Here is a 27,669-nt window from a genome sequence, read left to right on the forward strand (position 1 = left end):
ACAAAGACACTTGAACACTAGAGAAACAAAAATTTTGTGTGTATGTATGTGTTTTTCCAAATGTAAAGCTATTGGAACCCCTAGGCATTTTTTCTCTCCACTAACTTCTAAATTCTGCTTCCTGAAACAGAAAAACTGCATGCCTAATATGGTGGCATTTGCAATTGTTAAGTGACAAGGATTGTTTAAAAGTCTGAAAATGTCAACATACAGTCTCTCTGCAGAAATGACAGTTAAGTGGCTTCCAACTATGAGCAAGGCTGCCAAATTCTACAACCCTATGAAGCCATATCTTATTTGAATTAAGTAAATGCCTACAGCACTAATTTCTTTCAGCGCATTATTCGCCAGTTTGGGAAATGCCACTCTAAGCATGCATTTTCTCTTTTTCTTTCTTCCTTTCTTTCTTTTTCTCTCTCTCTTTCCCTTTCATTCTCTGCCTCCTTCATTCCTTTATTTCTTCCCTCTTTCTCTTTTCTTTTCCCCCCTTTTTCTTTCTTTTCTTTTTTCATTTTTTAGGCAGATATCTGCCTAAAAATACAAAAATCATATTTGTATAGATATATAGCTCAAAGAAAAAAAATCATAAAGTAATCACACCAAGAAATTGCAATTTAAGACAAGAGCTAGAATATTACCAGACTCTCACCCTCTCCCTCTTTGGTCTCAAAAAAATCACATTTGACTGGTGTGACTACTGCATGCTAAGACCCTTTGCATGATCTCTACAAAGAAAAATTACACAATTCGTAACAAAAACTTATATCTTACATTAACTTGTTTTATTCACTTGGAGTGTTTTCCAATCATAATTTTCAATAATTCATTAATATTATAAAAATCTTGAGCAGGAAATACAAGGCCTATGTAAGCTTCGTCATCTGTTTTAGTTGTATGTGTCACCCAAGGTTTATTGATTTGGGGTAGTGCATCTACTATTGGTCCAAGTAAAACATTGTTTTGAAACAGATGTGTATCTGGGTGAGTGGCAGAATGCTCATTTTTTGCATGTGTTTGTTTCTATTCCGAAGGTTATTTGAACTCGTCTCCAAATTTATAACAAGAATGTGTATCTGTATTACTCAATTACAAAACATCAACTTTTTAAAGTGCTCATCCTCTTATGATATTTCATTTAGCTAAAATTTTTCCTTTATTCCTTTCAAGTTATAAGGCTTATGGAATGGCAAGCCACACACTGAAGTCAATTTTATAGAAAATTGCTTTATTCTCTCACTACAGTCGGTTTTAGATTATGTGTATTTATTGTGTAGCACTTGCCTAGTAATTTAGAATGATGCTCTTAAAATTGGAGCTTTCTAAATGAATAACACAATTTAGAGGCTGATAACAAGAAGCCAGGTATTTTTACAGGGCTGCTAGGGGCATATTTAAGTGGCAAAGTAACATTCTGCTTTGTAAGTAAAATTAAACTCAACAGCGTTTAGAATATAATTCAGGCTCGACTTTTTTGTGTTCTGTTCTTTTACCCTTTGGCTTTATGCCTAGGAGATGATAAAATGCAGAAATTTGGAATTACACTCAATAGCAATTTCAAACAGGTTGCTATTGTCTGAATATTCATGCAACATTCAGCTCAAGCTTTCATTTGAAGTGAGTTGTTTCAAGTCTACCAATTTTCTATTATATACTTGTATTATTTTTCTAAAACTAGTAAAAATAGCTTGCCTCTTCTGCCTGGCTAGTCTCAGACAGATTTAAAAGTTGAAGTAAAGGTTCTGTTTTTTTTTCTTTTTTCTTTTTGAAGCTTCCTGGTAATTGAAGGAACTCAGATGCTTGAATATTGCAGCTCTTAATGTTGTAACATGAAACTCAAAATAGTTTTACCCTGTCTTCTTCTTTCTCCCACTCCTCCCACCATTGGGTTTGTAAACTTGGGGCCTTCTAATAGTTCAGGTGACAGGACCAAAGCTGAGCTTTCTAGATGAAGGTGTTCTAGTGATGGTTACAATTTAAGCAGCAGAATCCTCGAAGTACGCTTACTCGAGTGTCATAAAATGAGAATGGTAAAGACAATTTCACCATACTTCGTATAGGATACCTTCATTGTATAGCTCAGAGAATGCGGAACATTCTTAGCTAGCAAGTAATATGATTTTATAACTCTGTAATTCTATTTCCATGGAGACAGGGGACTAAAGTCCATATTCTCCTGGATAACCTAGGAGATTGTCTCCTTTCCCATTAGAGACAGTCTATGACATTCTTTGGCGCATCTCATCAAATCCTGCAATTCTTCACCTGACCCCACATGCACAGTAAATTTGGGCTCAGGTGTGTGGCCCCAAGACCTCATCAGTGCTTGTTTGGAATCTGAGCTTCCCCGACTAGAGCTGGTCCTTGCTTCTCTTCTCACGCACTGCTTGAAAGCTGTCTTTCCCCCAAATGCTTGTTTCCACTGTTGCTTTATTTTGCTTGTGAATGTCAGTGCTATTATTCACCTCTATTCCACCATCATTATCATCCACCAAAAATTGAATTTTCTCATAAATAATCATCTGAAGCATAAAATTGCTTGCTCTCATATACTTAATATTCAGTGAACCAGCCTTATAACAGCACCATGCATAATTTGGAGACTCATAATAGAAGTAATGAACTTAAAATAAGTTATTTCGCCAGAATATAAAAAGAAATTAAAGCCACACCTGGACATCTGTGCACAATTTAAGTCACTTATTCAAGTGTGATACAGCAACAAGGGAGAAAGTAAATCTAGACAATGCTACAGGGAACCTCTTTAAAGATGGATAAAACTGTGTTATATTCTCTATGGTAAAGGAGATAGACCATTAAGGGATAACCTCACTGAGGGGAATACACACTTTGTAAAGAACTGATACTCCCAAGCATTATGAGAGGTGACCAAACACAACATAAAACACAACAGAGAAAGAAGTGTTAGTTTTTTGTTATTTTATTTTACAAAACTGTCAGAAATATGTTTCCCAAAGAGAATATAAGGGTAAGAAACTATCATGATTTAAAAAATAAAATGCATTTAGCTAAACTAACTGGGAACCTGAGCCTGAGCTCTGTCTATTCTGCCCACAGGCAGAGAAAACAATAAAAAATGCACTTCTTCATACAAATTTTTATTCAGATTGCTCTGTTATTAATTAATGAAAAATAGTAGATCAAGAAACTCTTGGCATACATAGTCGAAGAACAATCCACAATCTCTTGGTTCTTTCTGAACGCACTGCCTGTATACCCTCTTTTCCCCAAACTTGAATGACAACTTTTATTCCCTGAATTACAATTTACAAGATAGATATGACCTGTATTAAACCTAATTTGAGAAGAAAGAATCTACTTCAGGACACAATTTGTTGAGAAAAATCTTACTGCTTTTAACTATTCATTCCTCCTTCCATCTATCACTTCTGAGTCAACCTGGAGTTCAGAATGTCTTTCAATCTTACTTGCTTCAAACATCTCATCAGTTCAATTCTGTTTATTCTTTCCAATATTTTTCTTGAATATTTTACCTTTAGTCTCTGCTGATCAACCTTGTCACTTTTTATTTCAAAACAGAAGCTATTAAGAATTTGTTGTGCCAATTAAATAAGTCACAGGCATCTGTTGATAATTTGCTATTTATTTATTCACTCACCCATTCATCTGGCACCTGCTCTGTAGCAAGCCCTGCTACAGAATAGAAACAGATGTAGATGCCAAGATCACAGCCCTCCATGTGAGACCAAGTGGCTTTCTATCCTCTTGTCCGCTAGTGTGAGAACCACCTTTGGGACTGGGGTGAGAAACACCAAGGAAGAAAGCTCCCTAGATAACCTACCTCTTTTAGGGGAAATAATGAAGTGCTATGAAAATCCATAGGCATAGCTATAGGACTGACTTCATAAGTTGTGGGTCCTGGTGCAAAATGAAAATGCAAAAGTTTGACAAGAATCTTAAGACAGTGACAGCAGAACATTAATCCAAGCATAGGCACCTTCTAGGGCAGCGACCTTGTGTGATGGCAGAAGGAATACACCATGAAGTCAGCCAGGCACAGCATCAAATTATGTATGAAGCTACAGGAACAAAAGGACTTTACAAAGGGGAGGATCAGTTACAACAAAGTCATTTTAATGTGTTTGCTCATCTATAAAAATAGCATATTAAAGCCTCCTCCGAGGTTTCATCAGCTTTTTACACAAAAGATCATTTTCTATTATTCTGCCTCAAGAGCCTTATGTTTTGAAAAATTTTGTTCGTTATGTTGAAGTAATCATTAATTCATATTTCTATTTAAATTTCCACTAAAATCTTTTATCATGAGGTAGCCAGTGTTACCAAACTAGATAATTTAACTCTAGCCAACAGAAAAACAAAGAAAAAGGGTTTACATTTTAGCTAGTTGTGAAGTGTTGTCTGTTTTGTTTTGTTTTCAAATAGTTGAAAATTAAAGATACCAGTTACCATCTGATGGAAACCAACTTGGAAACTTTGATTAAATACTCTCCAAATTCTCTCCAAGATATGCTGTTTAGTGATCCTCACCAGCAAGAGAGAAAAATTCTCAAATTTTCTGCCTTTTGTCCTTGGAGAGATACAAGTACACACTATCACTTTTCCAAATACAAAAGGAAACTCAAACTCAGTGAAAATCTTGGACATATTTCTTATATATGTAGGTTTGACAATTAACCAGTATTAATGTTCTCTGTCTTTATATCTCTCAAAGCACTACTTTTTGAAATGTGTAGATTCCAAATTGATATAAATGTATTTACCATCTGACCACTACTAAACTTTCAAGCTTTAAAATGCACAAATGTTTGGCATAACTATCCAGAGTTCGCACAGTTTTCCTTTTCCACCACTAATCTAATATGAAATGACAGGCTTGGAGTTTGCATAAGCCTTCATATGGTGGAGTAATGTCTTGGAATAAAAAGAGTCTCCAGGGAAAAAGAAAACGAGCTATAAATCACAAAAAACAAAGCTGGGTTTGATGATGTGCTGGTATTTGAGGCTCAAAAGAACAATAACAAATGCTTTCAGTGTAATTTCAATGTTAATATTAAACAAATTTGCCAATAATTTATATTTTAGAACAGAAAAGAAATTATTTGGTTAATATATTTGTTTTTCCAATATTTAAAAAAGCTTTAAAATTGAGATATAAAATAAAATGTCCTTGTCTAGAAGAAAATCTAATCTCATTCATCGCAAAGCCTTATTAGAATATCCTGTATAGCACTGTGGGAATTTTAGATCACTACTGTCACTAGTATTGGGTAAGACATTTAAAATAATGTATACAAATCACTTGCTTAGACATTTTCTACATTAACTAGTTTGATTGACATCTATACAATTTCTCTTAGACACTGAATAGCCGTTTAGTTTTTTTCTCTTGTACTTTTCATGTGCTTGCTTGCTAATCTGGGAACTCTAACAACTGACTAAAAAGTAACATTTTTGACTGTGGATTTTCTGTGCAACATTTAGTTTGGTTCACTGAAATAATAGTTGACTGAAGTGACTTGATCAAATGACCAAATGCTTGCCACAGTTATACATAAAATGAACAAATGAATTGTCACTGTATATAGACAACCAATTGATGGAGACTAAATTTCTTATATTTAGCCACTCAACAAATATTCAGTGACTGCTGGAAGCCAAGTTCTCTTTTAGGAACTGATATTTCCATCAACTGACTTAGACTTTCTGGGGAGCATTTTGCTATTATGAAACAAGTACATTGACTTCCCTCTTCCATTTTACGAAAAATCTAATTAAATAAGTTTTATATCACACATATTTCTGAATCACAAATTGAAAGGTAATCACAATTCACCTTTTATTTTGCTCCACAAATCTTAAATGTTTTTTTTTTATGCGTCAGTCCTATTATAAAAATGACATTTACTATTACTTTTCACTTATGTAAACTTGTTGAAGCAAGTTCTTGGTATGTGGGGTTATGTTTTACATGCTGATTTTATTTATTGTTTAGTGAGTACCTACTATATGCCGAGACAGTTTTAGTGTGCAAGAAGGATAAGTGGTAAGGCAGGATTGGGTATAAGTCTGATGTCATGGGAAAGAGCTTACCTTTATGCCACAGATTATAGATAGCTATTAAAGGGCCAAAACTGGAAAGGCATGGAATTAGATATACACTTCAAGAGGATCATTCTGACAAAGCAGGGCATGTTTTAGAGGAGCATGAGACCAAATGAGAGACTATGGCAATAATCCTGATAAGAAATAAGAAAGATCTGATAAAAGACAATGGTAATTGAGATGGAAAGAAACACATATATTAAAGAGATAGGAAGGAGACAAGATCTACAGAGCTTGGTGGCTCACATTATGCAAAATGAGAAGAGGAGGCCAGGATAAATCCCAGCAGTAATACTTAACTGAGTGATCAAGAAATACAATCTGCTTAGACCAAGGCAGTTCCAGGTTAAACTCGGAGACCCAGCATAATTATTGATGAAGTCCTTTCTCTCAAAACTGTCCAGGTTTAGATGATAAATTAAGTGACCATCCTAATTAAGAATGGCCACGCTCTTCAATTTATCTGGAAGATAAGGAGATAGGTGAATTGGGGAGTGAAGGAAGAGCAGTTAAGATAAGGCTCTCCACAGAGAAATATCCAGTAAGTAACTCGATTTGTGGCTACAGAGATCAGAAGAGAATAGGGTTGAGCTGAGATGTAAATTTCAGCATGATGAGATGAAAATGAAATTGCAAAGACAGCATGAGAAGAATGAAAAGGGGAAGAAGCTTGAGAAAGAAGCTTTAGAAACACTGACGTTGAGGAAGAGGAGGAAGCTACAGGAAGATGGGGAAGTAGCTGCCAGACAGAGCAACTAAGTGGAAGATCAAAGATACCAAACCTTAGAGACAGGAAAAGGGAATTTCAGGTAGGAGAAAACAGACTTCAGTGTCAAATGCAAGTAAATCAAGAGCAAATAGATACCACCAGTTTGAGCGATTTGAAATAATTGATGACCTTGGCAAGGGCAAATTCAGTGTAATAATGAAATCAGAGTAAGTGGAGAGAGGTAAGTGATAATGTATGAAAAGCTGTGCAGGATCTTAAGGAAAGCGTAGGGTTTGAAGTCAGAATGTTCCGCATCCCCACAAGCTCTAACTAGGTGTGTGACTTTGAGCAGGTTGCTCAACTTTAGCCCTTGCTCACTCTTTTCTCATTCATTCAGTAGCTATTCATCAAACATTTATAGGGCACATAATACGTAGCAGAGGACTTCCCAGGTGGCACAAATGGTAAAGAACCTGCCTGCCAGTGCAGGAGACTCAGAACACCAGGGTTCGATCCCTGAGTTGGGAAGATCCCCTGGAGGGGGGGCATGACAACCCACTTCAGTATCCTTGCCTGGAGAATCCCATGGACAGAGGAGCGACAGTCCATAGGGTCACAAAGATCTGGACATGACTGAAGTGACTTCGCATACATGCACAATATGTAACAGGCATTGTGTTACAGCTAATCACAAGCAATTTATGTCCCCAACATGAAGGGACACTTTTTATAATATAATACAAAGAGTATGATTACAGATGTATGAGCAGCAGATTTTGCTTTCTGATCATAAGCTCTATTGATAAAACAGCTAATATGTGTTAAGTTCTTCCTATATGCCAAGAACTGTGCTAAAGTCTATGAATTATTTCATCTTATATATCTAGAGTGTCCTATGAAAACAATATGAGAGGGTTACTATTTTTAGTTCCAATTTGCAGATAAGGAAACTAACCTCAGAGAGCTTTAGGACTTGTCTCAGTACACCTTGCGGGGCTTGTTTTCTAAGCATTTTATGTTTTAATAGAAAGAAATCACTTCTGGACAAAATATCCTCAAGGAATAGTAAGAATCAGTCAATAATAGACCTCTTTCTCCATGATCTCTCCTTGTTTTCTCATTTTAAACTTTCTTCCAATTGCCCCAATTATTAAGAAAGAAAAAAATGGCCAATTGCTTTAAAAAGTGCCTATCCTTCCACCCAGTTGCAGTCGCTATTCGTTCACAACTTTGATGTTCACTGTTTTTCATCTGCTTATAAGTGAATTATGTTAACAGCCTTGAAGACAAAAGAGCACGAAACAAACAAACAAACAAAAATGGCCTTTGATTTTCAAAAGGATGTCCTTAAGGTCACCAATGTTGCTTAGCTAAAATATCGGAAGTACATTTTATATGTCTGTTCATTTGTTTGAATTGTTTGGAAATGTCATCCTACCTACTTTTCATATACTTTATGTAAACACAGCCTAACCAACCACCAGTTGGTTTAGGAAACCTAACCTTCTGAACCTAAACTTTCTGAAACCTAACCTTTTTATTTTCCTGAATGTATTGTTTCCTGTGACTTTTACATAAATTGTTTTAGCATGTCTTTTGAATATTGGGTAGTAATTTGTGTTCAGGGGAAGCCCAGAATAGTTTTGCAGGGCATATACATTATTACATGACCCTTTTTTGGTATCCACATGTGGAATCCAAGTTCCAAGCAAAAATTCTGCTGGATGTCAACACAATGACTGGGCACATCCCCAAGGAAGATAATACAAAATTGGTAAGTTCACTTTAGATTCTATCCCCAAATCTTGTTTTACTTCAATTTATATTCCAGAATACTCAATTCTTAATTATTTTCTTGATTTTGTGTAACACAATACAACATATAGCCTGGACTCTGAATGATTCTTCATTAATCCACACAAAATCCATGCAGCCTGAACAGAGGGCTAGCACTGATTGGAAGAAACTTTTACTGCAAATTGGATTTTGTCCTCCCAAACACCTGGCAAAGGTAATGTCTCCATTTCACTACTCCTTAATTTGGAATTACAAAGGCAATTAGCTCTCTAATGAGTTAGAGCAAGTGAGGTGAAAGAGCAGGGACAAAACTGAACACCAGATGATGAGGAAAAAAAAAGAATAAACCACTCATTCTTGATAAAAAAAATCTTTCAAAATTGATGTCTTTTTTATTTTTTCTAAACTAAATTATGTAAAACATGTTGCTTAGTACTTATGGGGAAAATCTAATTTAAGACATTATTTGTAAAGATTGGCAGTCATGAGTACATGGGTCCCTATATTATAGATTGAGTATAACTAGATTTTGCCTTTGGAAATTTGCGAATCATCATTGGTGAGGTACCTAAAAAACTGAGAAGGAAAGGAAAAAATAGTTCCTACTTTTACCAAAAAAAGCAGTTTATTAAAACAGAATTATCTCTACAAAAGTCAAAGTGGTCAACTATTGAAAAGCTGAGACATAAAAATGACAGCTGCAAGATTAATTATTGCTGTGAGAAAATAAAACTGCATAAATTCAAAATGTGCAAAAAGTAGTGGGAAAAGATCTGCTGTACTTGTGCTGTGTTTGGAAAAAAAGATTTTTGGGCAACTATGCCCTTAATGCTGCACTGATTTATAGCTGGCACGCTGTAAATGTTTGCTGAATCTCAATAGCCCAACTTAAAGGTGACTCGTGTTTTGTAAAATGGCTGTGAGAGAAGCCAGGTTACACAGCCCATACATTGTAGCATACTAAAAATAACCCAGGCCAGGATTTGGATCTAACTCTTTATCTCCTGGATAACTGGAGGCAAGTCATTTTACCTCTTCTGGATTCTTCATTTGTAAAATGGGGACATAATATCCAATTTGCAAATTTAATAAGAAAATAAATTGAGATTTCAAGTGGTGGAATGCTTTTCAGAAAATGCAAGACACTATTGTTGATATTCTTCACTAGATGAAGAATATGTTTCCCTAATCATTAAGATTAGGGAGGTGAATCGTTCTTCATGGTACCTATAAACAAGAAAATGGTCTACATTTATCCAACAGACAATCCTATCTGATTATCCACTGATGAAATATCTGATAACTTTATGATTGTTCTGTCCATCGTGTTCATTTACACTTTGATAAGCATTCTAAAGGTGAATGGGAGCATTTTGGTTGCTTCTTCTTCCTCAGGGCCAAATGAGCATGTTTTTAAGCCTGGCATAACTCTGTTCTCTGCGGATTTACCATGATTAGCATGAACTGTGAAACACCATTAGGACCATCTCAGTATATTCAGTTAACTGAGTTGATGAAGCTTTCCCTCACTTTCCAGAAGTGGATTGCTTATATTAGTGTGTTTATTTACATTGTGGATTCCATTGTGGGAGGTCTCATCTTTGAGCAAATTACAATAGCTACCTTAGTGTACCAGAGAATTTCCTATGTGTGAAACAAATAAGAGCTTGAAGTACAGTTATACAAAGTCACCAAGAGGTTAAGGCTGAATTAAAAAAAGTTAAATGCACAAATTATATTTCATTCTAGAAAAGATGTGTAGATGAATCTATAATAGAGTGCTAAGATTACTGCTTTTCTACCAGTGACAATCATCACTATCTGCCTATCTAAAAGTAACCAGCTTGATAGCATATGAAATTAACCCCCCCCAAAATATTATAAATTGATTTACATCATAGTCTTTAATATTTTAAGAACATAAATATTCATTATATGAATGTTTACCTGGAATTTTGCATACTTTTAGTTGGCAATGAAGCAATGCAAAAATTAAAGTAAAAAGCCTATATAAACACCACCAACGACACTAAAAGGTTTGGAAGTACTTAGATTTTTTTAATTGAAAACAAATAGTATAAATGGTTTTCAAGTTCCTCTGGAATTATGTCTTGGCTTTTAAAACATTCTGGGTCAAAAATACAGAATTTCAAACAAAGGATTTTTTTTTCCTAAATCACATAAGTTAACAAAAATTAATCATCTATACTAAATTGTCAGCTTTTTCATTTGTCAGTGTTCTAATTTGGTTAATTTTAGTGCACATTAATCACAGAAAAATATGGCATAAAACAAGTTCAGGCAGTTATTGGTTCATGTAATTATTTTTTTTGTGCCAACTCAAGAAATAGGACTGTTATTAGTAAACTTCATTTGAGATACCTAATCTCTGTTTCAAAGAGATTTTATTACCTGATATGTGTGTATCAGTAAATCAAAGCTCACATATTTGTCTCACAACCTCAGTTCACAGAATGTTAAGTCAAGCTAATAAGAAGCATTGATCATACCCCCTGAATGAGATAGTCTGCATTGCAGACACTCTCCCCATAATCCATTCATTATATGGAACATCTGTTACAAATTATCCAACCTCCAGGACTGCTCTATTTATGTGCTTCTGCAAAAGCCCACTGTCTCTGTCTCTCCTAATGAATTACATGGTGGCATAGGGATTACCAAGTTCACTGTCGCCATATGACAATAGTCATTTTTTCAATCTGTGCTGAGCTCTAATGGTACATTTTGCAGTGATATCTTCTTACAGTTGTAGAACAACAACAACAAAAACTCAGAGGGTAAGCAAGTAATTGTCAAGAAACCACTAAGACATTTCTTATTCCATTATATCTCAGCCATTGCCCAATAAGTTAAGCACTTAGGAAGTAATACTTTTTCTTTTCTAAGTCCTAAGGGTCCAATTGATTTGCTCAGTTAGTTAGAATATAAAACTAATGACCCCCAGATACATGTTTGTCAACTTTTGTTCACTTCCATGACTGTGAAACATGTCCCTAGTCTCAAATAAATATCTTATAGAGCAAATGGTTGGTATCAAGGAACATCATGAAAGAAAATCTAAATATAGTCAGCTCTCCGTATCTGTGGATTCTGCATCTGCAGACTCAAACAACAGTGTATCAAAAATATTTGGGGGAAAATATTTTAGAAAGTTCCAAAAAGCAAAAATTAAATTTGTTGTATAGGTAATTATTTATATAGCATTTACATTGTTTTTACAAGTATTTGGATAGCATTTAGACTTATTACAATTAATACAGAGATGACTTAAAGTATACAGGACGATTGTGTAAATTATATATAAATATTATTCCTTTCTATACAAGGGACTTAAGCATCCCCAAATTTTTGCATCTGAAGAGGGATCTAGGAACCAATCCCTGGTGGATGCTGGGGAACAACTGTAAATGAGAATAGTTGCAAATTTATGCTTCAGAGAAAAATATATTAAAGAAAGTCTAGTTTAGGCCACAGTATTGCCAAGGGTGCAGCTGTCTTAAAATTAATGACTTTATAAACATGTGGTCCTAAAGTGTCTTTGGAAATAATTCCAAATTTACCTCATTGTATATTTAGGAAAATATGTCACAGGATAGCTATAAATTATTCATAAATGAATAGTGAGATTGAAAAATTTTTAAGCCCATATAGGCATATGTTATTTTTTTATCTTAATTTGCATTACAGAGTTGTAATGAGTCATACACAATAAATCCAATATTGGGTTTATAGAAAGCTCTGCAGAAGCATGATACCTAGCATATTTTAGCACCCCATATGTTATTTTCCCACAGGATTTCTTCAACTCATCTGTTCTTAGAATTTATGTAACACTAGCTTACTAAATTAATTTCAGGATAGTGTCTGGGTTGCTTGAGGTTTTAAATAAATAAGTTTATTATTTTTAATTATTCTTGCTAGTTTGCACAATAGACACTCAAATATCTATTTTCCATTTCAGAAAGATCACCTTCGATGGATGGAGAGTAACACTTATATATTGGACTATATAGAGAGTGCACAACTCCAACTTATATAAAACTACATTAAGTGTTTATGCCTGCCTAACTACTTGAAATTGTTGCTTAATTTACCTTTCACCTGAAGTTTGTAATAATTGACCAAGAAATGTTTGTGTTTTTCTAAAAAGGAACACAAAGATTCTTTAAATAAACATTTTAAACGCAGTGAAGTGTAAAGTCTCACATTAGTAACTAAATGCTTCAGCCCAAAACAGCACAAGCTTTTTTAGCTCACAACTCACAAGGAGTCAAAATCCCAATGACAAATGCATGTCATTCACAAATTATATTCATTAGGATAAATGTCATAAAATTCCAATTTTATAAGACTGACATGGGGAAGAGGTCAAGAGAAAAATTTACCAAATTTTTGTTTCTCCTTTCAATGGAAGTAGAAAAATCACCACAGAGTCCGTGAGATTGCAAGAAATATATGTCCAAAGCATCCTTGGAGCATCCAGTGGCCAGTGTCTCTGAAACTGCTACTACTACTGACAATGTCTACTAAGCAACAACAGTACAATAAATCAGCACTGGAAAACAGACTTACTAAATTATCACAATTTGTATTTGTTATAAAAATTTTATTGCAAAGAAAAATGCTCAAAAATTTTTATCATTTATATAGGTTTTTCCCAAAATCTTTCTATATGTTCTAAAGTCTTACATTGTACCTTTTTATCTACAATTTTCAATGGCTTCTTTCCTTTGACTCTTCTTGTACAAAAAGAAAATTCATTTCCAATGAATTTTCAATACACTCAGAGTAAAATCCAAATTTATTACCATTGTCTTCAAATCCCTTTATTACCTGGCACTTCCTGATATTTCCAACAATATTATCTTCCTCTAACCTCTTCTATCACTTTGACTAAACCACAGCAGAATTATTTTTCTGTTCCACAGATATGCCAAGCACATAACATTTAGGAATATTTTTATTAATAATATCTGCCTGGAAAACTCTTGCCCATATATGTGCTGGATAGTTCTTTCCTATCATTGATGCTTTTGAACTGTGGGGTTGGAGAAGACTCTTGAGAGTCCCTTGGACAGCAAGGAGATCAAACCTGTCAATCCCAAAGGAAATCAACCCTGAATATTCATTGGAATGACTGATGCTGAATTTGAAGCTTCAATACTTTGGTCACCTGATGAGAAGGACTGACTCATTGGAAAAGACTCTGATGCTGGGAAAGACTGAAGGCAAAAGGAGAGGGGGTGGCAGAAGATGACAGATAGCATAATCAACTCAAAGGAGATGAATTTGAGCAAACTCCAGGAGATAGTTAAGGACAGTGAAGCCTGGTATGCTGAAGCCCATGGGGTCGCAAAGAGTTGGATGGAACTTAGCCACTGAACAACAATATCATTTGATTATCAGCTCCACATCTAATGTCTCCTGCCTTGTATCCAACCAATTTTTATACCACTTTATTTTTTTCATTGCATTTATTACTATCTGAAATCATCTCATTCATTTGTTCACTGACTATCTTCGCCTCCCTACAAAGTAAAACGTATAAGGGCAAGTACATTCTATATCTTATTTACTTCCTAATGCCCAAAGTCTAGTTTGTATATTTCCCAATATTGTTAAACAAATTATTAGATGAATGAATGAATGAATGAATATGTAATCCTTTTCCCTAAAAAGAATAATCACATTTTTAAAAACTCATATAAATAAGGAAGAATGTTCAGTAACTAAATAAACAATCATCACAGGCATTTAATATTAAATATACTGTCATGTCATATAATATGTCAATAAGCAGAATAGGAAACCCAGTAAAATTGGAGGAAAAACTGGGAGTGGTGTGGTGGGAAAAGATTTTCAGAAGTTTAGTGTGGCTGCAATCACAAAACTATTATTTGAAGTTTGGTGCTCTGATCTCTTTAAGTCCCTCAGCAATTTTTTTCATGATTTTCCTTTCACTCCACCCTATTCCTTGCAGCATACATTCATACATACATTCATTCTTACAGGAAATATTAATTTAAATATTAAAAACTAATTTCAAATAGCCAAGAATAATTCATATGGTAGATTTGGCAACCTGGAGTGCATATATACTTGAAGATTCTGTGGGTTTTGTTCCAAACAATCACGATAAGGTGAATATCACAATAAAAATTCACACAAATGTTTTGGTTTTCAAGTAAATATAAAATTTATGCTTATACAGAAAAAGCTTTTAATGAAAATAACCATTCATTTATGATTAAAAAAACCTCTTCAGAAAGTGGGCATGGAGAAAATCTACTTCAAAATAACAAAGGCCATACAAACTCACAGCTAAACTCATAGATAATGTTATAGTTAACAGCAGAAAGCTGAAATCTTTCCTCTAAGATTAGGAACCAGGCAAGACTGTCCACTTTTACTGCTTTTGTTCAACTTAGTTTTGGAAGTTCTTGCCACAGAACTCAGAGAAGTCAGAGTAGAAAAATAAATACAAGGAATTGAAATTGGAAAAGGTGTAAACTTGTGAGTTCACAGATGACATGATACTATACATAGAAAATCCCAAAGACACTACCAGAAAACTACTAGAACTCTTCAACTAATTCAGTAATGTTGCAGGATACAAAATTAATACAGAGAAATCTGTTGCATTTCTATACACTAACATCTAAAGATCAGAAATAGAAATTAAGGAAGCAATTTCAATTACCATCACATCAAAAATAAGAAGATACCTAGTGATAAACTTACCTAAGGAGACCAAACGACTGCATTCAGAAAACTTTAAGATGTTGAAGAAAGAAATTGAAAATGACAACCAGAAAGAATCCCCAGAATAATGTTCTTGGATTGAAAGAATCAATATTGTCAAAATAAATATACTACCCAAGGCAAACTATAGATTCAACACACTCCTTACCAAATTACCATTGGCATTTTTCACAGAACCAGAACAAAAAGTTTTAAAATTTATATGGAAACACAAAAGACCATGAGAAGCCAAGACAATCTTGAGAAAGGAAAACAGAGCTGGAGGAATAAAACTCCTTAACTTCAAACTATATGGCAAAGCTACAGTTATCAAAACAATTTTGTACTAGTGCAAAAAAGACATAGATAATGGGATAGAATAGAAAGCCCAGAAGTGAACCCACTCACCCATGGTCAATTAATCCACCACAAAAGAGGCAAGCCATACAATGGAGAAAATAAATTATTCTGGAAAAACTGGACAACTGCATGTAAAAGAATGATTAGGACATTCTCTAAAATCATATACAAAAATAAACTCAAACTTAAAGATCTAAATGTAATATGCTACAGGTACTAGAAAACTCCTAGAGGAAAACACAGTCAGAACATTCTTTGACATAAACTGCAGCAAAATCTTTTTGGATACATCTCCTAGAGTAATGGAAATGAAAACAAAAATGAACAAATAGGAACTAAAAACTTAAAAGTTTTTGCATGGCAAAGGAAATCATAAGCAAAATGAAAAGACAACCTACATAACGGAGAAAATATTTGCAAGTGATCTGGCTGATGAGAGATTTATTGTTATTGTGGTGGTGGTTTAGTTGCTAAGTCATGTCCAATTCTATTGCAGTCCCATGGACTATAGCCTCAGTCTCCTCTAAACATGGGATTTCCCAAGCAAGTATACTGGATTGGGTTGACATTTCCTTCCTCAGGGGATCTTTCCCGTCCCAGGAATCGAATCTGCATCTCCTGCATTAACAGATGCAATCTTTTCCAACTGAGCCATCTCAGAAGCCTGACAAGAGATTAAACTCCAAAATATACAAACAACTTATACAGCTCAATATCAAAAAAACAAACACCCAGCAGAAAAAATGGGCAGAAGACACAAAAAGATTTTTCTTCAAAAAAGACATACAGATAGCCAAAAGACACAAGCAAAGATGCTCAGCATCACTATTTATTACAGAAATGCAAATCAAGAACACGATGAGGTATCACCTTACACTAGTCAGGATGACCAACATCAAAAAGTCTATAAATAGTAAATGATAGAAAGAATGTGGTGAAAAAAGAAACCCTCCTGTACAGTTGATAGGAATGTAAATTGGTACAGGCACTTTGGAGAACAGAATGAAGTTCCTTATAAAACTAAAAATAGACCTAAAAAAAACTAAAAATAGATCTATTTATGATCCAACAATCCCACTCCTCGTCATATATCCAGAGAAAACTGTAAATAAAAAAGATATATGCAACCCAATATTCATGGTAGCACTATTTACAATAGCCAAGACATGGAAGCAACCTGTGTCCCTCAACAGAAGAAAGAATAAAGAAGACGTGGCACATACATACAATGAAATACTCAGTCATAAAAGAGAATGAAATACTGCCACTTTCAGCAGCATGGATGCACCTAGAGGTTATTATACCTACTGTATAGCCCAGTATACGTGATCACTTTTCTGTAAATATGAAATTAACACAGCTTGTAGATCAACTGTATTTCAAGTTGAAGAAAAGTTGTGCTTACAAAATGCTTAGTCCTTTAAGTGTGCATTAAGCCTCAAAAATAATGTAAATACCTATTTAAAATATCACTAAAAAATGCAAACCATCATGTGAACTTTCTACATTGTAGTAGTAACATAAAAAAATTACAGGTTACCATAACAAATATAAGAATAGGGAGAGAGTTTGAAATAGCCCAAGAACTACAAAAATGTGACACATAAACATGAGGTGAGCAGATGCTGTTAGAAAAAGGATGCTGATAAACTTGCTAGATTCAGGTTTCCAGAAACCTTCATTTTTTTTTTAAAGCAATATTTGTAAAGTGCAATAAATGAAGTTTAACTTTATATGGGTAAGAAATTAAATAGAAGTGTTAAAGAAAACGTTTATGTGTCCATTGAGGTTTTATACCAAGAGCAGATTTTTTGAATTATCAATTGATATATTAGCCCCCTTAGCATGACTGAAAGTCTCTTGGTCATGTCCAACTCTTTGCAAGCCATGGACTGTAGCCCACCAGGCTCCTCTATCCATGGAATTCTCCAAGCAAGAATGCTGGAGTGCATTGCCATACCCTTCTCCAGGGGATCTATGTGACTCAGAGATTGAACCCAGGTCTCCTGCACTGCAGGCAGATTCTTTACCATCTGAGCCAACAGAGAAGCCCCCTCTGAGGGCCAAGGCCTTATTATCTCTCCCTATTTACAACTGCAAGGCCACTGACTTGCGTCCTAGGAGCTCTGCTATGTATATTTTGATCTGTAGTTTGAGACATGAAACCTCTGACAACAGTTTTAACCTGTTGCAATTAAATGCAGGTGCTTCCCACATTTATTATCTTCCTCTGAGCTTATCATCACTCTACTTAACTTGTATGGTTAAGAGTTTCATCTAATTCATTTCTTATCTGAAATTCATGACTTCCTTGATGCCTATCATGCCAACTTTTAAACTCAATCACCCATTTCTGGTAATGAGTGATAAAAAAATCTAATGGAAGAATGTTGTCTCAGCTCCTATAAAATCATGTTTTTCATTTCACATAAGCTTTCAATGTTTTCCAGTAATATTGCTATTCAGATGTTATTTATTTCCTATCACATGGCTCTCAATAACGATTTCTGACTTTTTAAACTCTTCTCAGTCTCCAAACTAGCATCTTCCTACCTTTGCACTTCTGTGTTATCTTCAGAATTATTTCAATTAAAATTTATTACATTTAGTTGAGAGGAAAACTTTTGAGATCCACCTCCAGATTTGGCCCTTTTTATATCATTTTTGTTTTAATTTATTTAGCATGAAATTCTGGAATAATATTTCATTCCCATTCTTGACCCTTCCTTTATAATATCTACTGTGTTGGTTCACCTCCAAGTTTAAAACATTTACTGACCTCCCTTACCTTTATAAAAATGTTCAAACTCATTGTCCAGGTGTTCAAGGTCTTCCCTCGACCTCCTTTTCTCCACATAAAATTTTGCTACTCTGACCAAACTTAAATCATCTACTTTCTTGCTCTTCAAAAAGCCTTGAATTTTTCAGTCATTTGGCATAGTTTGTTTATTACCCTCTTTTGCCACCCAAAACAAACAAAAGGCACCTGTTCCATCTTTAAGTATTAAGCCAAAGGAACAGTTTTCTTGTAATATTCACAGGAAAACCCATCCTTCCAGCTTTAGTACCTGAAAAATTTTGTGTGTGCTAGAGATGCAAAAGTGAATTCCTAACTCACTTAGCTAGAAAATGGTAAGGCCTCCATAAGATCTTACATCCCCTCGTATCCAGTCAGCTTCTATAAGTCAAAGCTGGCAAGTTCTAGCTTTTCATTTTTGTCCTCATATGACAATTTCTCTAACTTTTCCAGGCCCTTAAAAAAAATGAATGTAGCAATGAGAATGACACAGATTATTAGTGGATTTCTAAAATAGAATTTTAGGTCAAGATTGCTCTAAAATTCTTTCTCTAATTTTCAATACTTTAACTTTATAACATATAAACATATATAGCATATAAATTCATTGGTTATAATTCCACATCTTTAATAAGCCCCAAATCTCTATCCAAAAGTGATTATTCCATTATCTTGTAGGCAAATGTTTAAGTCAATTTAGTAAGTTCATTGTATAATTTGCTTTTCTGGCAATTTTCTGCTAGTTGGGCAGCTATTCCTACAGTTTTCCCAACTGACTTGTCATTTTTCAGTTACAAGTGACTTATTTGGAGTAATTAGATATTCTTGGAGATCCTCTTTTGGGGTTATTTATGCTAGTAAACTAGTTTTAGCACATAAAATGAGTTATTCCAGTTTCAGTCATCATAAACCCACAGAGTTTTGTTATGCTATGTACCTCAGGATGCTTCCAGTTGCAAGTAATATGAAGCCTAACTCAAACTGGCTTCAACAATAAGATTTGTTGGTTCTTCTAACAGAAAGCCAAAGCAGAATTATTTCTTTGGTTGATCCGGTGTCTCAAGTTTCTTTCAAGGACCCAGGTTGGTTCCATCTCTCCACTCAGTCATCTTCAATGCTGGTCTTACCCTAAAAGCCCATTGTAATCATAGGCTGATTGCCAAGAATAATAGAGGCTAAATCTTTTCATGGGGCTTCCCAGCTGGCTCAGTGGTAAAGAATCCACCTGCCAAGCAAGAGACACATGTTCAATCCTTCAGTTGAGAAGATCCCCTGGAGAAGTAAATGGCAACCCACTCCAGTATTCTTGCCCGGGAAATCCCACGGGACAGGCATAAAAGAGTCAGACACTACTTAGCAACTAAACAACAACAACAAATGCTTTCTTGTTTATATACAGCAAGAGAAAAACCTAGTGTATCTCTACAAATACCTGTTCCTTCATCTGATTTCTCCAGTTTAGACCACGTGCTTGCTCCAGAACCAGCATCTATCATAAGAAGATCATCATGATCTAATTGGCCTATTAAAATGCAGAGGCATTACTTTGCCAACAAAGATCCGTCTATTCAAAGCTATGGTTTTTCCAGTCATCATGTATGGATGTGAGAGTTGGACTATAAACAAAGCTGAGCCCAGAGTTGATGCTTTTGAACTGTGGTGTTGGAGAAGACTCTTGATAGTCCCACGGACAGCAAGGAGATCCAACCAGTCCATCCTAAAGGAAATCAGTCCTGAATATTCATTGGAAGGACTGATGCTGAAAGTGAAACTTCAATACTTTGGCCATCAGACGTGAAGAATTGACTCACTGGAAAAGACCCTGAATACTGGGAAAGATTGAAGGGAGGAGGAGAAGGGGATGACAGAGGATGATATGGTTGGATGGCATCACTGATTCAATGGACATGAGTTTGAGTAAACTCTGGGAGTTAGTGATGAACAGGGAGCCCTGCCGTGCTGCAGTCCATGGGGTCACAAAGAGTCAGACACAACTGAGCAACTGAACTGGACTGAATTGGCTTATATCTAACTTCCTGAACCAATCACCAGCAAAGGCAGGTGAGATTTCCAAGATTTGCATAGGCTAATCAGGGCTGCATATATAATGAAGGGTTAATTCCCTAAACCATATTGTGACAGGTGGAGTGAATATTATTAGAGAGCCAGTCACAAGGCCCACTTCACCTCTAACATACATTTTCTATCTCTAAATCCATTTTTTTTTATTATTCTTCATAATCTTCTGTATATTCTTCTTTATTAAAGTCATTTGTCCCTGATAATAATAACAGTTAAACTTTTTAAATCTGTGTTTTCTGCCTGTGTTCAATTATGTGAAGAAGTGTTGGGTATTAATGAACAGCACAGAGCTAAAACTCATATATGTGTGTGTGTGTGTGTGTGTGTGTGTGTATGCAACTAAGAATCAGAATTGAGTTCCAAGTTCACTATTGGAATATTGTGTCCTCTTGCATGAGTTACGTGTACTTTCTGAGATTCAGTCTTCTCATTTGCAGAAAATCTTCTATAATACCAGATTTTCTGAAAAGACTTGAGAGGAAGTACATAATATTTAGTACATTACCTTCTACCTGATATGTGTTTGTTAAATTGTTATCATTTCAGCATCAGCTTTTCCTCTTTGTATCATAAACTTCCCTGAAGATAGAGATTGATTATTGAATCCATTAGTAATAGCACATTTTTTTTTCTTTTTCAAAGCATTTTCACATCTATCCTTATTTATGTTGACAAATCAGTGTGTTGCATAGGTTCTCATTTTTATTGGTAAAAAATGAAGCATTGTGAGATCCTATGACATTGTCAAAGTTATTGAGTTAAAGACTTAGCCAATACTAGCATAACTGTTTACAAAGTACTGTTATATATATTATTGTTATACATATTACCCTTCACAGCCCTCACAATAATGACATAATATTGATATTACCATTCCTTTTATAGAATGTACAAAAACTAAGAATTTATGAGGTTCAGAAACTTACCCAAGTTTCAGAAACTTGCATAAAGCTCTTATACAAAAGAGTCAGAAGTGGAATAAGATTCCTATGACTCTTTATCCAAGTCTCTCTTCTTTAGATCAGTGTTTCCTAAAATATAGGATGCATAAAAATTCCTAGACAACTTGCATAAACTACAATGCTGAGGCTCTAGTCACAGATAAATGAAATTCAGTAGCTTTGAGTATAGCCCAGGAATATAGGTTTGTGTGTGTGTGTGTGTGTGTTTACAAATACCATAGATTTTGTTGCTCATCAAAGTTTGAAATCTGCTAATAACTTGTTTGCTGTTGTTATTTAGACACACCATGATCAGATGGGTATCTAATTAAGACAATTTAACAAAGAGGAGAACACAGCATGTGGGTATGTGTGTGCTCAATTGTGTCCAATTCTGTGTGATCCCATGGACTGTTGCCCACAAGGCTCTGCTGTCCATGGAATTTTCCAGGCAAGGATACTGGATGGGTTGCCATTTCCTACTCCAGGAGAATATAGCATAATAAGAATCATTTTTTAAAATATATTTTAAGGGTATTTTTCAGAATAGGCTATGATTTTGTGAAGGTATGTTGCTTTTTAAATATGTTGATTGAGTCTGAAAGAAAACAGTGTAAAAAAATAGTCAAAAAGCTGTGATAGACTGTTAATAAAAATTATTTATTCAATCATTAATTATTAATGCAAATCTGTAGTGATAACAGTTCTTGACTAGGTGTCAAGAACTTTACTGGGAAGAGGAATAAAATAGTGAGAAAATTACAAGCACGGTTTCAGCTGTACTGTACCTAAAATTCAAATAGGAAATCTGCACTTAATAGGAGAGTCACACAAATAAGTAGAAGCTTTGATGTGATTTCCGCTCTGAATGAGAGGTATATGGTACTATATGAATGGATATAATCCCGTGAATATCCTAAGCAGGGCAGTAAGAGAAATTTCCTCCAAAGCAGTAATACTTGGGGAAAGATTGAAATCTGAAGCCTAAACAGATGTTAAATAGGCTAAGTGAAGAGAGACAAGAATTTCATGCTGAGGGCCCAGGTTACACACGTAATGATGATGATAGATAGATAGATACAAAATAACAACAATAATAAATATAATCATAATGATGATATATAAAATATATATATATTATATATATATAAGTAAAAGAAAGAAAATAACAATATGTATAATAATGATGATACATACATAGACAATAGTGTGGGAAAGACAAGATTTCCTCAAGAAAATTAGAAATGTCAAGGGAATATTTCATGTGGAGATGGGCACAATAAAGGACAGAAATGGTATGGACCTAATAGAAGCAGAAGAAATTAAGAAGAGGTGGCAAGAATACACAAAAGAACTATACAAAAAAGATCTTCATGACCCAGATAACCACAATGGTGTGATCACTCACCTAGAGCCAGACATCCTGGAATGTGAAGTCAAGTGAGCCTCAGAAAGCATCACTACGAACAAGGCTAGTGGAGATGATGGAATTCCAGCTGAGTTTTTTCAAATCCTAAAAGATGATACTATGAAGGTGCTGCACTCAATATGCCAGCAAATGTGGAAAATTCAGCAGTGGCCACAGGACTGGAAAAGGTCAGGTTTCATTCCAATCCCAAAGAAAGGCAATGCCAAAAATGTTCAAACTACCACAAAATTTCACTCATCTCAGACACTAGAAAAGTAATGTTCAAAATTCTCCAAGCCATGCTTCAACAGTACTTGAACTAACTTCAAGCAGGAGTACTTGAACTAACTTCAACTCTGACAGAAGAGCCAGAGTTCAAATTGCCAACATCTGTTGGATCATGGAAAAAGTAAGAGACTTCCAGAAAAACATCTATTTCTGCTTCATTGACTATGCTAAAGCCTTTGTGCAGATTACAACAAACGAAAATTTCTTAAAGAAGTGGGAATACCAGACCACCTTACCTTCCTCCTAAGAAATCTGTAAGCAGGTCAAGAAGCAGCACATAGAAATGGACATGGAATAATGGACTGCTTCCAAATTGGGAAAGGAGTACCTCAAGGCTGTATATTGTCACCCTGTTTGTTTAATTATATGCAGAGTACCTCATGCGAAATGCCAGGCTGGATGAAGCACAAACAGGAATCAAGATTGCCAGGAGAAGTATCAATAACGTCAGATATGCAGATGACATCACTCTTACGGCAGAAAGCAAAGAGGAAGTAAAGAGTTTCTTAATGAAAGTGAAAGAGGAGAATGAAAAAGCTGGCTTAAAACTCAACATTCAAAAAAAATATGAGGATGGTATCTGGTCCCACGCTTCATGGCAAATAGATGAGGAAACAATGGAAACAGTGAGAGACTTTATTTTCTTGGGCTCCAAAATCACTGCCGATAGTGACTGCAGTCATGAAATAAAAAGACGCTTCCTCCTTGGAAGGAAAGCTATGACCAACCTCGACAGCATATTAAAAAGCAGAGGCGTTACTTTGCCGACCAAGGTCCAACTCATCAAAGCTTTAGTTTCTCTGGTAGTCATGTATGGATGTGAGAATTGGACCATAATGAAAGCTGAGTGCCAAAAAATTGATGCTTTTGAACTGTGATGTTGGAGAAGACTCTTGAGAGTCCTTTGGACTGCAAGGTGGTCAAACAAGTCAATTGTAAAGGAAATCAGTCCTGAATATTCACTGAAAGAACTGATGCTGAAGCCGAAGCTCCTTTTGGCCACCTGATGGGAAGAACTGACTCACTGGAAAAGACCCTGATGCTGGGAAGGATTGAAGGCAGGAGGAAAAGGGGACAACAGAGGATGAGATGGTTGGATGGCATCACTGACTCGATGGACATGAGTTTGAGCAGGCTCCGGGAGTTGGTAAAGGATAGGGAAGCCTGGCCTGTTGCAGTCCATGAGGTTGCAAACAGTCAGACACAACTGGGCAATTGAACTGAATTAAATGGAACTGATGGAAAGACAGAAAGAGTAAATGGTGAACTTTACCAAATTATTTGGAAACAAAATTTGTTTTTGAAAAAAAATCATTAAAGCTGTTTTTCTCTCATTTTCTCTCAAAAAAAAAAAAAATGTTCTCCTGGGATTGAGAACAGTATGAAAGGATCACCTGAAGAATAAAGAAATATAACACTCTCTCAACTTCATGAGGAACATATGATGTAAGGAAGTATCTGAGAAGAAGACAAAGAAAGAGGGAGGCAATGCTATGTGAAGTTGCACTTGCCAGTCCAGCATGTCAAAATATGTCAGGAAATATTTTCTTGCATAAAAATAAATATGCTATCAATAACATTTTAAATAAGTGTATAAGTCTTCATTTTCTATTGTAAAGATGAAAACCTTAGCAGGCAGTTACTACTAGGTATTAACATATGAAGTGCTACGGAAAATCTACTCACATTACCGAACATGACTTTTTAATGAAAGATTTTTTCATTACTTACATATGGTTTTTAAAATTTTCTCTGCACAAAATGATCTTTTGTACTGGATGCTTCAATGCATCTATTTAAAATATATCATAAAAACAGAAAATACTCTTCATGGTCTGAGTTATGGAGTTTCTTTTTCTCCATTATTCTAATCTTTGAGACAGTAGCTAAATCTCTTCATTTGGTATTAGAAGGGCACTTTGCTTCTGTGACTGCCATGCTTTCTTTCTTTTATGCTTACCCATATGCCTGAAAGTGAAAGTCACTCAGTCTTGTACAACTCTTTGTGACCCTATGGGCTATACAGTCCATGGAATTCTCCAGGCCACAATACTGGAGTGGATAGCCTTTCCCTCCTCCAGGGGATCTTCCCAACCCAGGGATCAAACCCAGGTCTCCTGCATTGTAGGCGGATTCTTTACCAACTGAGCTCTCAAGGAAGCTGACCCAGATGCCTACATGCATTAGTAAGAAGTGTCCCCAGGCAATATTTAAGGGCTTAAAAACAGAACAAGTTTAAGATACCATAGCATATTGATATGAAATTTTTTCATCTTAAACAATTAAAAGCAAAAATGTTTAATATTTTGAATCCCAACAAGTTTAATTTTTCACTTAAAACTTCTAAATAAGAAAAATAGAAAGTCCCTCAAATCTTATAAAAATGAAAATAAAAACTGAGTAGATTTATTTTTTACAAAATACATTTGCTTAAAAAATAACATGTACCAATGGAAATATTTGTTGAATCCGTAGGTGTCAGAATCAGGCAGAGAATTCTCTGGTTAATTTAAGCATTTCAAAACTCTGTAATATTATTTAGCTTTTAGATGAAGTTTTAAGTCCTTATTTCCTGTCACCAGGATAAAAATAACAACTTTAGAGATTACAAGGAGATATATATTTTATGTGTTTTTCAACTTTAGAGTCCATGGCTTCTCAAGACAAAATAATTTTCTAACTGAACATTCGGTCAGTGGAATGAGTTGATCTGCTGGTAAACTGATGGCCATCCTGGGGAGCCCTTGATTGAGAGGGACTGAGTTCATGAGAACATGACTTCTGCTAGGGGCCTTTGTGCTTTGTAATTCGCCCAGAGTCCTTACCATGAAAATATAAAGAGACTGTGTCCTTTTTTCTAAATGCTCTACTTTTAAACAAAATATTTATTTTAGTGAGCCTGTGCAACAGCATTGTCATGGGAGTGTAAGACGGGGACTTTCCAGATTCCTGACCATCTGACACTGAATCATTACAGCTCCGTATAAAAGTAATATTTCTTCTAAATGAGTGGCGTATATATAACATTCAGACGCTAGCTACTGTCACACATGTGTCATCTTAACTCTTATTAATCTATTTTCAGATATCTTGCATAAATTAGTCATATAAGAGAAAATTTACTCCCTGATTTTTAAAAAATGTCAAAAGATGCTGAAATTATGACTGTCATTAGCAGGCTTTAAAAACAAAAGTGTTCATTGCACTTATATAACTCTAAAGTAATTTACTCCTCAATATATACAAGAAGTTAATTGCAGCCAGAATTCAGTATGCTGATACATTTTTATCCCTAAATAGAGCATTATAAACTGATACTAGTGTAATGACTCTAAACTCATTTAAACTTTCATTATGGTGCATTATATTGCATTTAATGTATTTAAAAAAATTTTTTTTCCATTTATTTTTATTAGTTGGAGGCTAATTACTTTACAATATTGTAGTGGTTTTTGCCATACATTGCCATGAATCAGCCATGGATTTACATGTATTCCCCATCCCGATCCCCCTCCCGCCTCCCTCACCCCCACCCCATCCCTCTGGGTCTTCCCAGTGCACCAGCCCTGAGCGCTTGTCTCATGCATCCAACCTGGGCTGGTGATCTGTTTCACCCTTGATAGTACACTTGTTTCAATGCTATTCTCTCAGAACATCCCACCCTCACCTTCTCCCACAGAGTCCAAGTCTGTTCTATACATCTGTGTCTCTTTTTCTGTCCTGCATATAATGTATTTTAAAAGGTAAATCATATCAGTAATTTTTAGAATACTTTTAAAATAATATATTCATAATAATATTTCAGATTTACAAATATATAGAAAGTTATCTGATCAAAGCTTTAATACTCCAAGTTTCTGATAATGATGAGCTTTACTGTAAAGTGGGGCTTCCCTAATAGCTTAGTTGGTAAAGAATCTGCCTGCAATGCAGGAGATCCCAGTTCAATTACTGGGCTGGGAAGATCCCCTGGAGAAGCGATAGGCTGCCCACTCCAGTATTCATAGAGTTCCCTTGTGGAAGAATCCAATGGTAAAGAATCTACCCACAATATGGGAGACCTGGGTTCAATCCCTGGGTTGAAAGATCCCCTAGAGAAGGGCAAGCCACTGACTCCAGTATTCTGGCCTGAAGAATTACATGGACTGAATAGTATAAAATATGAAAATTTGAAAAATATTTTATACTTAGTATAAAATATGAAAATGTTCATTTTCTTCATTCTGAACCTAGTCTGTCAATTTTATTATCACCATACTCTATTCTGAAAAAAAAAATTAGCTCAATTATATTTTGATTTAACAAAAAGAAAGAGGTTATAAGATTGGATTTTTACTTTACATGACAATTATTTTAAAAATTGTTAATTGTTATACAGCATTTCAAATTCCCAGAATAACACTTTGGTCTTTCCACATCTCTT

At 35.1% G+C, this 27,669-nt stretch overlaps 1 protein-coding gene across 2 annotated transcripts in view; it reads left to right on the plus strand.

Moving 5' to 3' along the window:
• Positions 1–27,669, plus strand: part of CNTN5 (contactin 5) — a 1,548,293-nt gene that overhangs the window by 1,408,298 nt on the left and 112,326 nt on the right. The window lies entirely within an intron of this gene.

This window comes from Odocoileus virginianus, chromosome 10, assembly GCF_023699985.2.
Source record: "Odocoileus virginianus isolate 20LAN1187 ecotype Illinois chromosome 10, Ovbor_1.2, whole genome shotgun sequence".
NCBI classification, from domain to species: domain Eukaryota; kingdom Metazoa; phylum Chordata; class Mammalia; order Artiodactyla; family Cervidae; genus Odocoileus; species Odocoileus virginianus.